Here is a 13,170-nt window from a genome sequence, read left to right as displayed (position 1 = left end):
GGCTTCGCCAGGAAGAAGAAGAAGGAAACGGAACGGAGATCGGGCGAGATTTTCGCCGGAAATTTGCGAAAGCGGGAACGAAAATCTCGGTTTTTCGGTTGCAGGGACCAAAATGAAAGGAAGAAAAAGGAAGGAGGAAAGAGGAAGAAAAGGAAAAGAAGCGGGCGGGAAGGAAAGAAATGAAAAGTCTGTCTTGTCGGTCAGACCGGCTCAGACCGGTTCTGACCGACTTGAACTTTTTTTTTTTTTTAAAGGTGTGTGTGTGGGCAACGGTCGGTCAGACCAGCTCTGACCGACCCTGCCCATCCGTCCTGTCGGTCAGATCGGCTCTAATTGGTTCTGACCGACTTGACCAATTTGTTTTTAAAAAAAAAAGGTAATAAATTAGGAAATGACAATTTTGTCCCCCTGGAGCTGATGGACCGAAATTGGGTGCTGACACTTATGATTCGTCCATATGAATGACACCCTAATTTTGTAAAACAGATGATGCATGTGTGCGAAGAAAGTAAATGCCCACGGCTTAGTACAAATTACAAGGTACATCGCTCTTGAAACAGAAAAGACAAGTAGCATGCAGGCCGACTCGATGGACTGTTCGTCGAAGCCGGGTTGGAGGATGGCATGGAGCTCCTGCAAAATGCATGATTTTAGTGCTACAAGGACTGTGCTACGTAAGGATGGGGGCTCCCGACTCAAGGGTGTCAATTCCTTGAAACCAAGCAGGATTCTTTTCAAGGTCTAAGCGGCAGTCGAACTGCGCGCCGTACCCATACTTCGAACCCCTATCTAACTTATGCTCCTATTACCGGTCGTGAGACGCGACCCATAGGTATCTAGAAGCTAGTATGATATGCAATGCGTGTGCGGGAAATAAAAGTGCGTAAAGTACATAAGAGAAAAATTGCGGAAAGCGATAAATAAACAAGCAAACAAAGCAAGCGGGAACGAGCCCGAACCCTCTAAGTGTCTCCAGTGGAGTCGCCAAGCTGTGCACACCCGAATTTTAATTTCGTCGAGGCCCGCATGCGCGCGCCTAAATGCAGCGCGGCTTGGGTGTGTCCACCTTTCCAAGGACGCGCGACGGACGCACGTGAGAAGGAGTCGCCACTACCTGTTTACAACCCGAAGGTCGAGGGCCGGTGAGTTGCCCGGGTCTAGGGGTACGAGGTACACCTAAAATGCTAAGGCAATGGTCTGTACGGAACCGAAAATTCCGAATTCGGGGGTTCTATTACGTGTGGGCCAATATCCCACACGTCCTTTCGGTACTCTAGCTTGTCTAGACTTGACATTTTAATTTAATTACTGCTTAATTAAGTTTCACTCATCTTCACGATTTAAAGGACTTACTTTATCTTTTGTTTCCCGAGTTATCACGCAATCACATCAAGGGGGAGTCCTAGACATACCACGAGGATCGAAGAATTATACCTTATGCTAGGAGATTCCTGGGATCGATTAGCTCGGAAGATCCCACGACAACCACGGACCTAGGTGGCCTTCAAATCCAGACTCAACCTAAGCCTAGGTAAATCTCCCCGTCATCTTCGAGCCCCACCGATATTAGCCTTATATCTTCTTGTCTCGCCACCTTTCTTCTCCTCTCGTGAGACATGCAAGAAAACAAGAAGAGAACGAGGAAGAGAAAAAGAGGAAATACAACTCCGAAGGACTCGAGCCAACATGAGACAAGCAAACATCAGAGAAAACAATAGGCGATGATGAAACATGAAATTCGAAACAATCCCAAAACCCAAACAAGTTATCCAATATGATCTATTATATATTCATAACATGTGCGAATTAAATGCAAGAGGCAATGATGCTTGACACACGCAGAAATTATCATTTTTCTTTTTCTGCAAAATGTGTATATATATATATATATGGATTGAAATTATGTTATGTCCGATGCAATAACAAATTTTTTTATAAAATAAATCAATTTACCAAAAATAATAAGAGAGGCATGATTAATTTAATCCTCTTAGTCTAGAATGAAGAAGCAAAACATCCTGACTCCAAGAAACTGAGAACAAGTTCACTTCGTAGTCATCATACGCTCAACGTGTTGCATGCTCAATGAGTTCGAGATTAGCCCCACGTTTAGATTGCGGAACGAAGACATGTGCAAATCGAATAACAACAAAGGTATACATCACGTCCAATCGAATTGAAAAAAAAAATTTATCAGGTTGCCATCACTATCATATCAGTTCACCCAAATAGAGAATTTGGTTCATGATTGAAACACGAGGAAACAAAGGCACACAGGATGACAACTCCAATAAGAGAAAGGTGTCAATTTTTTTTATTTTTGCTGCAAAGCCTTCAAATTAATATTTCCATAAACCAATCCGCAACACAAATAAACGAATAGGCTTATCTAATCATCATCCTAGTCAACGAATCAGATCGAAGAAGCAAAGCAACCTAGGCTAGAGATTTAATTGAGCACAAGTGCAATTCGGTGCTCACCGGCTCTGATTTTAATGCATCCGTTTGTAGTCGCGGCCGCAGGACTTCTTCCTCTCGTCTTGCTTGGCCAACTTTGATGTCCGCGAGGAGAAAGGATAGCGCGAGAAAGGACAAAGGCCAGCAAAAAAAGAAAAAAAGAAAAAATGTGTTAGAGCAGAAAAATTAGTTAAGAGATATGGAGACTGACGTAGAGATGGAGGAGACTTAGCTTTGGAGGTGATCATCAACTCGATGGCGAATGGGCAGTTTGGGCGGCAATGTAACGAAGCACAGCGGCAAATAAAAGTAGTAAGGGAGGTGGTGAAGGGGAGACGATGGTGCCGGTTGTCGGGCTGGGGATGGCCGTGAGTTGAGGGAGCTGTGGGCGTTGTTGTTTTTTTTTTTTGGATCCTGGAATCCCGAGGAAGAAGAGAGGAGAGGAGCTGTGGGAAAAACCAGAGGAGGGAGTTGTGGCGGCTAGGGTTTTTTTCGAGGGAGTCAGCATTTTTAGGAAAGGAGGCAGCTGGAGGAGAGAAGTCAGGGTGTTGTGCTGGCTGTCACCAACAGTCCATGAGCTGATCTGAATATTCCGAATTTTCCTGAATTTCCCATGAACCTTTCGGTCTATCTGATATTTTTCCTTGATCTCTCCATGAGTTGGGAACATCCTCGTAAAATTTGAAGATCGTTTGACCTCGGGAAATTCCCGAAACAATTTTTCTTTGACAGCTGGCCCGAACCAGGAGATTTGGTTATGATCTGTGAGAATATATTTGATTATGTACTAATCTAGCCAAAAATATCTCCTATTTCTTTTTATTTTCTGAATCTTCAGTGAATTATGAATCCAATGACATTGGCCATACTTGAAAATACGAAGAATTGAATTTTTTATGGATTTTTTCCCTCGACTGACAGAGTCTGTCCCGGTTTAACAGTTTCGGGCATGGTGCGCTCAAAAATTCATAACTCTTTCTCCGAATTGAATCTTGGAATGAACGACCCGTCAAATTGAACCTAACTCGATTTCCTAGGTCAACCATATGGAATTCACCCTTTTAGGTTCAGGATTGACCGTGATATGATGCGTCGAATCCCATGCTCGAGCTGTTGTATTCACTGTTTGGGCGCCCCAGCTCCCACGAATTTTATCTTTTTACTCGAAAGGGCTCTCGACGTGATTTTGCATTGAAATGTCCCTAACTCACCAAACCTTGATCTAAAAATATCGAATTTAGTTCTAGGATCCACGAAGATAGTCGTTCTCATCGAAGAAAATGATACAGAGACATGATTTCCCCTTTGTCCACTGCCTTCGATTCGAATATCGATAATTCGTGCCTTACTCTTCGGGATCAATTGTGTGTGCTACAAAATTCCATATGTTGCCCTCGTCATTTTTTGTTAGAGTTGTGGAACCTTAGTCGGGAGCCTTGTTGATGTCATATCCTAGAGCCGGTGGACCAAAATGGGGTGCTGACACTCGGGTTCTTATCTTGCGATGGTTGATATCACAAGATATGGCGGGTTATGCCCTAGATTGGGGCATGATAATTGAGTACAAGAGTTCCCAAATGAATTTCTAGGGTTTGAAGTCGGCATTTAAATAGTGGAAAGATGATATTTTATTCATGATTACATTCCGACTAGTGACTTCGAGAGGATGATTTAAATGGCTTAGGGGGAGGGGGAATAGACCAAGCGACCTCCGATATCCCATCTGTTGGGCTTGTAATCTTAGTTTAACCCAAACTCAACTTGTATTTTCCAAAATTTCATCTAGACTCAACGTCAGAGGGGGTGATAAGATGGTCTTGCATTCGCTTTTATTTGTGAATAGTATAATTTTATTAAAATCAGATGTAATGTGCATGGAGATGGATGCCTTAATAGGCGTCCATTACAACAAGATGAGTGCCTGATGAGGCATACAGTATAATCAGAGGATGGACTGTAATGTCATCCATTATTAGAAGCAAACAAACAACAAATAAAATGAAAATAGATAAAAGTAACTCCTAACCATTTGGTCAAAACTCAACCCAACCTTTAACTAGCCATACACTAAATAAGAAAATCGAGGCACCCCCAGTATGACCACCATGTGGAGTAGCAAGTCGAACATAAAAGGTTCTACAAGCTACGTCGGTAATACGTTGACGATGATAGCCCGAGGAAGCCAAGACTTTTATTGTGAAAAGGGGAAACGATGGCAGCAATGTGAGAGTCCAACACCGATCTTTGGCGTTACGTGTTGAGAAATCCAAGGTTAGTTAGAAATCGAAGCCAATCAACAGGGAGTTCCTACGAACAGATCAAATCTAGTCGGATCTTTTTTTATTTGACCAGGTCAAGGCCGAAAATAACCGAGCCTATCCAGATTGATCCAGATCGGTTCATGTGGAGCAAACTTCGACCTGATGAGGGGAGTCGCCTCAAGCAGCAATAGGGATAGATAGTAAAGATCCAACGGCAACAGAGGAGCCTCTGGGGGACAGAAGGTGCCGTCGGTAAGGCAAGCAGTGGGGAGCGGCGAGCGGCGAGTGTAGAGCAACGGTAGATGGTTGATGGTATTAGCTGCTGAGCTAGAGGCAATAGGTGGAGTGCGCGAGCAGTAACAGATGAGAGCAGGTGTACGATGAACAGCGGCAAATGAGATTGGGTTGTGGGAGGCAGAGACGGAAGATGATGTGCTTCATGATGCACCCCAAGATGCAATCAGATTTGTTTATGGCCCAATGAGACGCTCTAAGGCCATGAAACTTGATGCAACAAGGTCCAGGCCCAATACCATACTTAAGTGCATGGAAATAAGTGGTCAAACACTGGATCAAGTGGAGTAAGTTGCTCATTAAGTGCCCATTTGCATTTTAGACGAATTTTCAAATGTGGCCGCAGCAAGGGAGATGAGCAATTAACACATGAAGACTTTTTGAGATTTCCTTTTATCTTTTTAAGGTTTTTCTCTTTCCCATGTTTGGGAACTAGTTATCTTTATTTTTCAATGCTTTAATTATATATAGTAGTTGTAAGAACATTATATAAACTCTATCTTGAAGACTTTGAATCTTGAGTGAATTGCCTTGTGTATTTCTCCTATCCTCCTTATCTAAACAATTTCGTTGTTTAGTGGCGAAAACCCTGATTCTCATTGTTCATCCTTGAACATGACGAATCAAAATAGTTTTTCTTACTCGTGGCGATTTATCTTATGGAGTGAGTTTAGTTGGTTCTACCCTCCATCCTATTTCCTTATCCATTTCTGATCCGGGAGCTCATCATTTGGTATTAAAGCCAAGGTTCTACTCATTCCTTCACAAAAGAGTGTTGAGCGCAACACGTATAAGGGAGTGTAAACACAAGCATTTGTGACAAAAATTTCAAAAAAAAATTGAAGATACGGCTAAAGGCTACTGGAATAAGGTTCTTGGACATCTTACTCTCAATCAAGTTCAGTTCATAGGTTTCCAACAAAGACATGATGGCTTTTATGAATGTCTGGATCGAGTGACCCAAGCACTCGGAGGGTTGGCTTTACTACCAGCTCCTCTAACTCGAGCCCAACGGTAACAAAAAGGCATAGGGAACAACATTAAGCTGAAGATTCCCCAATTCAAATGCACGAGTTCCCTTGAAGAGTGTTTCGAGTGGGTGCAACGAGTTGAAAAGATATTTGAGTACTACGAGTACTATGAATCTCAAAAGTGTAAGCTTGTTGTCCTTGAGTTCACTGGTTATGCTAATCTATAGTAGGAAAGTTTAAAAGCACAACAAAGGAGAGATGGCGAGAATGAGATTCGTAGTTGGCGGGAGATGAAAAGACTTATGCATAAAAGATTTGTGTCTTAGTACTATAAGCAACAACTTTATCTTCAATTGTAAAGTATTAGGCAATGTAGTATGTCCTTAGAATATTATGTTAGGGAATTCGAGCTACGTGAGTTCTCCCATTCTAAAAAGGGAGAAATTAGTACTACTTGGTGAAATGGGTTCTTTTATAATTAATTTTGAACCATCTGCTAGAGGTTGTAACAATTCAAATTATCCCACTACATCAGGGCCCTTTCGACGTTGCACAAAAGCCATTACTTTACGTTAAGCTAGCACTAAAAAGGCTATTCCTAGTAGAAGTGGTAGAATTATTCCAAGTATTTCAGCTAGAATAGCTATGTACGTTTTCGATAGAGATAACCATTGCGCGTTGCCTAGGGGGTCTAAACAAGGAGATCGTAGATATGATCGAACGACAACCTTTTGTGTCCCTAGAGGATGTGATAAAGCTGGCTATTAAGGTGGGACGGTAGTGGAAACATGGCCAACTAACTACACCACGAATGTGCAACCCGAAACCGGTTATTGCTGGATCCACACCCCAAGGGTTAGCCTCAAGGTGGAACGAGCCACGAAAAGAAGTTGAGGGCTCGCTCAAGTCTCAAATTGAGTCGACCAAGGTAAAGGAGAAGGAGGTTGATCTACAACCCCTAATTAGAGACGAGACATTAAGTACCTTAAATTTTTTGGATTCTAACACGTTACCTTCGAATTCCCCAATTGGCGAGAGGTGACCATCCAAAACCCTCACAAAGTCAAAAATGAAGTTGAAGACTCTATTGAAGAAGTTTGTGGAGTTATTAATAAGGAGAAAATGGAATATGATGTTGAGGGTGAGAAGCTCAGGACTCAGCAAGGCGTGAGTTCATAATCAAAGTTGGAAAAATAGCGGAAGTTCTTGGAGAATATTCCAGAGATACTGATTTCAAACTCTCCAAAGCAAGTGCTGAAGGAACCAATTTTAAGCTCACCCCAAGTGGAACTTCAAGAAGAATTTGCTATTGAAGATCGATCGATAGTGTTTCATCCAATTGAGACAAAGTTTGCAAAGGTGTACATGACTCCACTGAAAAAGCAGCAATTCAGCCAATGAGTTTGTCGTCAACTGTGCGGACCTAAATTTAATATCATCGGGGCCCGCATGCGTGTGACAAATCGCACGGCTTGGTAGTGTCCATCTTCTCGGGGACACGCGACGGACGTACGTGAGAATGAGTCGTCACTTACTGTTTACGACCCGAAGGTCGAGGGCTGTTCAGTTGCACTGGTCTAGGGGTATGGGATACACCTAGTATGCTAAGGCAATGGTCGTGCGGAACCGGAAATTTCAAATTCGGGGGTTCTGTTACGTGTTGACCTATATCCCGCACACCCTTTTAGTACTCTAGCTTGCTAGGCTTGCCATTTTTATTTATTTACCGCGTGATTTAGGGTTGCGCTTTTCTTACCCGTTTGACACCGTAAAGTCGATGAATTGATCGATTCGAGTCAAGAATCCGAGAGAAAAGTAAGTTCGCATATCGAGGAAACGATTCGCTATCCTCGCTACGGTTCGTTGGACTATGGTGGTCGATTCCCCGCGCGAACCGAAGCTGCAAAGCATTAAATCTACTTGTCTTTCGGGTAAGTGAATCGATTCGATCGATTCTACGCTCGAACCTCTCGCTCGCCGATCGGGGATCCTTACAAATGAATGAATAAATGTACAAGTGGAATTTCTTACAATGTACTCTCAAAGAAATATAGAATACAACCGAATAAAGTATATGGATCTCGATCGGTTTGCATTGGGCCAATATTCCTCTCCAGCTGACCCTGAGGTTTTGAATTACCAAAACGAAATTAAGATGCGCGCTCGATGTATGTGGGTGTTGGACCCCGTGCAATGTGTAACCTACAGGTTCAGGCTCGAACCGCAACAAATCAGCAAGTAATAGCATAAAACAAAAGAAAACTGATAAACACCGATGAAAGCTGACAAAAACTGATAAATACAAACAAGTTTGTGTATTATACCGAATTTACATGACTTAATCAGTTATTAACTGTGGTTAATTGACAAACAATTTACCTAACCTAGGCAAGCAGGAGAACATGCTAGGGTACAGTGCTAGGCCGATTATGCATGTGTGAGTTGATTTTAAGACTTTGTTCTATAAATGATATTGCGGTTTCACTGAATATGCTGAACTCATATTTTGACTCTAGATTGGAACCTAGCGTCTCGCCTAGCCATTTTCTAATGTTCGATTAAGTCGAATGAAGGGTTAGTCGGATTTCGCATGTTTTATTATAGAAATACAGATCTAACTACCCGAATCTACGGTAGGATAACGGAAACACTAAAACCGGACGAAGTAGGCTATGCAAATGACACTAGCACCCGAACGGGCTGCCCATCTCCGACCGTGGATCTAAGTGTTTGGATCACCCTAACCCCTAGGGAGTCGGCGATTCACGAAAAGACTATGCCCTTGAACTTAAAAGTGTGTAAAGTATTCATGCAAAATTTGAGATCATGTGACGCGGACTATCGAAAGTCAGTAGCCAGTGCCTATCGATCCATTGGGTCCATCAGGGTCATGCCGTCCCCGAGAGAGCCGAGAAAACGATCGTTCCACCCAAGAGTGGTCTAAGGAAGGTTCGTACAACCCGACCCGAGCCGCCTCAAATCGGGCCCAAACTAGAGTCAAGGTGCACGAGCATTCCCTAGATGCCCATGCTCTGCGTGTTAATTGTCTCGATACTTTCGAAATTGTGGGTTTTAAAAGGGTGTTCCTATATTTTGTGATTCGTCGAAGCTATTACGAATTAATAACCGGTTTGTGCGATTTATTTAAGTCGAATGATTTACTTAACCAAATAATACGTCCTATTTTCTCGTGTGTAAAATTATTAGTGATTATGACCTTGAGCCTTAGAGTACCATGGGTTCATGAAGCAATTTGTGACACGAAGACCAATGCGGGTCCCCGAAGGCCAACATGCCCGGTCAAATGACGACCGATGTGCTCTTGGACCCTCGTGGGCCCAAGATAGTCGCCGATACACAAATCCATGTACATTATTTAAAACTAATGCATTTAACTTACAATTTATCATCTGATCAATACCAAATGAAAAATACGGTTGCATACAATCATATATCGATCATGATTATAACACGTATTTTACTAAGCCGGCGCCGCCATGATCACGATAAACGCATGCAAACATGCAAGCATACACAAACATAATATTTAACGGAATCGATAAAACAGCGCCGACTCATGGAGGCAGAGAAACATAAAAACAAGAATTACCACGTCTTATACACATAATAAGCGAGATAAGAAGTAAAAGAATATGCGTATTGTCGGTCAGGGATCCAAGTGGGGCGGGTTGGAAGTCCTTTTATTATTTTTTTTTGTTAAAATTGCCCAATGACTGAATCGAAATAATTTCAAAAGAACTTGGGCTGATTTGGAAATTCGGCTAAAATCCCGGGGTGATTCGGAACAGCTCAAAAAGTCAGGGACTGCTTTGAAAATGTCAAATTCGATTGGGGACCATTTTGGATTAGTTAAGAAAGTCAGTAGCTGAGTAGAAAATACTAGAAATGGCCCAAGATTAGATTGAAACAGATCATAAAGTTTAGGACGAATTTGGAAAAAAATGAAAAGAGTCATGGGGACTAAACTGAAATAGATAGAAAAGTTTCCTGGAATGATCTGAATTGTCTAGAAAGTTCAGTGACTGAATTGAAAATGCTAAAAGTGGCCCAGGACTATGTTGAAACAGATAGGGGAGTCCTGGACATGCCACTAAGATCGAGGAATCTTACCTTATCCTAGGAGATTCCTAGAATCGGTTACCTTGGAAGATCTCGTGACAACCACGGACCTAGGTGGCCTTCAAGTTGGGATCGATCTCCACACCGTCTTCGAATAATCAGTGAGGGTCACTCCCCTATCTTCTCATACCTCCTCCTCCTTCCTCTCGTTTGGCATGACATACAAGAAAAAAAGAACAAAATGAGGAGAGGGGACAAAGTAGGAAAAGAAAATTCGTGAGGGAAAGAGGAGCTCAAGATGAGGTAGCTGTTGGTAATCGAATAGGGTATGAGCTGGGGAGCTCGGAGAGGCAACAGGGCAAGAGGTCAGCAACGGATTCTCGAGGAGGGGCTCGAGGTGAGCAGTAGCCAGCCATGCACAAACTCAGGGAGCAGCAGCAACTTCACGAAACCTTAAGCAACCTCAGTAACCGGCACAGCAGCACGGAGATTACAAGGAGTCGAGGAGGATGTCACAGCAGTGCCGAGATTGGGCAGCATCGAGGAAGCAATTCGGGGGAACAACACAGCCACGGTGAAAGGGCTCGGGAATATTCATCGTTGAGAATTCGGACCTGCAAAGGAAAACAAACAAACGACATAAAATGTGGTGGGTATTGACCGACCAAGCAGAGAACGAGATAAAATCGAAGGATTGGGACTTAGCTCGAGAGTTTGGCGTGGTTGCTGGTGCATATGCTGCTGGTTACCAGAACCATCCGAGAGCGATCCAGATAGGGAAGTGAAGAGGATGAAGGGTTGTCCATGAGGAGAGGAGGAAGTTCCCGGCGAAGTGATGGTAGCGTGGGCGTTAACGAGAAGCTGAGCAAGAGAGGAACCGTCTTTTTTTTCTCCGTTTCCGATGAAGAATCAGTGAAAAGCAGAGAGTGGATGGCTTGGGATAGAGATGGCAGATGCAGTTGATGGTCGCGTGTTGCAGAGGGAGAAGATGGCATGGGGAAAAGGGGAAGGGGTGGAGTACACTCTCCCTTGCTCAGCCAAAGCAGAAGAAGCAGAGCTATGACCAGTGGTGCTTGGGGATGACCTGAACATCCAAAATTTTTCTGAACTTCTCATGAGCCTTTTGGTCTCTCTGAAATTTTTCCTTGATCCCTACACCAGTTAGGCACATCCTTGTAAAATTTGAAGATCGTTCGACCTCAGGAAGTACCCGAAACAATTTTTCTTCAACAGCTGACCAAAACCGGGGGATTTGGTCCTGATCTATGAGGAGTTCTTCAATTCTGTACTAATCTAGCCCAAAAAAATATCCCATTTTTTAAATTTTCCGAATCTTCAGTGAATTGGGAATCCGTTGACGTTGGCCATGCTTGAAAATACGAAGAATTGAATTTTATATGGATTTTCTCTCTCGACTGGCAGAATCTGTCCCAGTTTAACTATTTTGCGCATGGTGTGCGAATTCGAAGGGGGCTCTTATTCTATTTCTGTATTCTTTCTAGATTCAAGGACTAACTGCTGAATCACAAATAAAAATAAAAAACAAATAAAAAATAGGGAATAGATTCATAGGTTAGCTGCTTTGTAATAGAACTTATGGTTGATAGAAAAATCAAATATTAGATCACATATCAAAAAATCATAACTCCCCCTTCGTATTGAATCTCGGGATGAGTGACCCGTCAAATCGAACCTAACTCGATTTCCTAGGTCAAGCACATGAGATTTGCCCTTTCAGATTCAATATGGATCATGATATGATGCATTGAATCTCATGCTCAAGCTGTTGTATTCACTGTTTTGGCACTCCAGCTCCCACGAATTTTATCTCTTTGTTCGAATGGGCTCTCGATGTGATTTTTATGTTAAAATGTCCCGACTCACCAAACGTTGATTTAAAAATTCCGAACTTGGCTCTGGGATCCATGAAAATAGTCGTACTCACTGAAGAAACGATACAGAGATGTGAGTTCTTCTTTGTCCACTACCTTCGGTTTGAATTTTGATAAGTCGTGTCTTACTCCTCGGGATCAACTGTGTGTGCCGCAAAATTTCATATGTTTCCCTTGCCATTTTTGTTAGAGTTCTGGAATCCTAGTCGCAAGCCTTGCTGATGTCTAGTCCGGAACTGGTGGACCAAAATGGGGTGCTGACATCAACAAAGAAACAAAAAGACGTTGATCTATGAAAAATTACAAGAGAGAGTTTGTAAAGAAAAGATAGTGATGAAGTGGCAAGCTAAGAAGCAGCGGAGCACACAAATCAAGACTAGGAGAAGATCTATGAAGACTCGAGGTCAAGTCTGTTTCCAACAAGAAGGGGATGATATGCTTCATGATGCAGCCCAAGATGCAGTCATATTTGTTTCGGGCCTAATGAGCCGTTATAAGGCCATGAAAATTGATGCAGCAAGGTCCATTCCTAATACCATACTTAAGTACATGAAAATAGATGGCCAAACACCTGACCAAGTAGTGTAGGTGGCTCATTAAATGCCTATTTGCAATTTGGACGAATTTTCAAAATTGGCTGCAGCAAAGGAGATGAACAATTAACACGTGAAGACTTTTTAAGCTTTCTTTTATTGTTTCAAGGTTTTCCTCTTTCCCATGTTTGGGAACTAGTTATTCTTATTTTTCAATGCTTTCATTATATATGGTGGTTATAAGAGCATTATATAAGCTCTACCTTGAAGATATAATTTTCAGATTTGAAGACTTTGAATCTTGAGTGAATTACCTTGTGTATTTCTCTTACCCTTCTTATCTAACGAATTCCGTTGTTTAGTGGCGAAAATCCCGATTTTCATTGTTCATCATTGAGCATGGCGAATCAAAACAACTTTTCTTACTCGTGGCGATTTATCTTATCGAGTGAGTTTAGTTGGTTTTACCCTCCATCCTCCTTCCTTATCCATTTTTTATCCAATAGCCCATCAAAGAAATGGATAAGATAAGGAACAAGGAAATGGATAAGGAAACAAGTAAGAAAAGTTGTTTTGATTCGCCACGCTTAAAGATGAATGATAAGAATTTGGGGTTTCGCCACTAAACAACATAATTGTTTTCATAAGAAGGATAAGAGAAATGCAAAAGGCAATTCACTCA

At 42.3% G+C, this 13,170-nt stretch overlaps 1 long non-coding RNA gene across 1 annotated transcript; it reads right to left on the bottom strand.

The window, feature by feature from the left end:
* Positions 1-448: 448 nt before the first annotated feature.
* Positions 449-2,991, bottom strand: LOC116209921. Its single transcript, XR_004157362.1, has 2 exons — positions 1,435-2,991; positions 449-633 (listed from the first exon to the last, which is right to left on the bottom strand). It is a non-coding gene; the product is annotated as an uncharacterized LOC116209921 (long non-coding RNA).
* Between the last annotated feature and the right edge of the window lie 10,179 nt (positions 2,992-13,170).

Source organism: Punica granatum, chromosome 1, assembly GCF_007655135.1.
Source record: "Punica granatum isolate Tunisia-2019 chromosome 1, ASM765513v2, whole genome shotgun sequence".
Classification (NCBI taxonomy): domain Eukaryota; kingdom Viridiplantae; phylum Streptophyta; class Magnoliopsida; order Myrtales; family Lythraceae; genus Punica; species Punica granatum.
The sequence above is the reverse complement of the archived record's forward strand: the minus strand, read 5'-3'. Positions and strand labels throughout refer to the sequence as shown.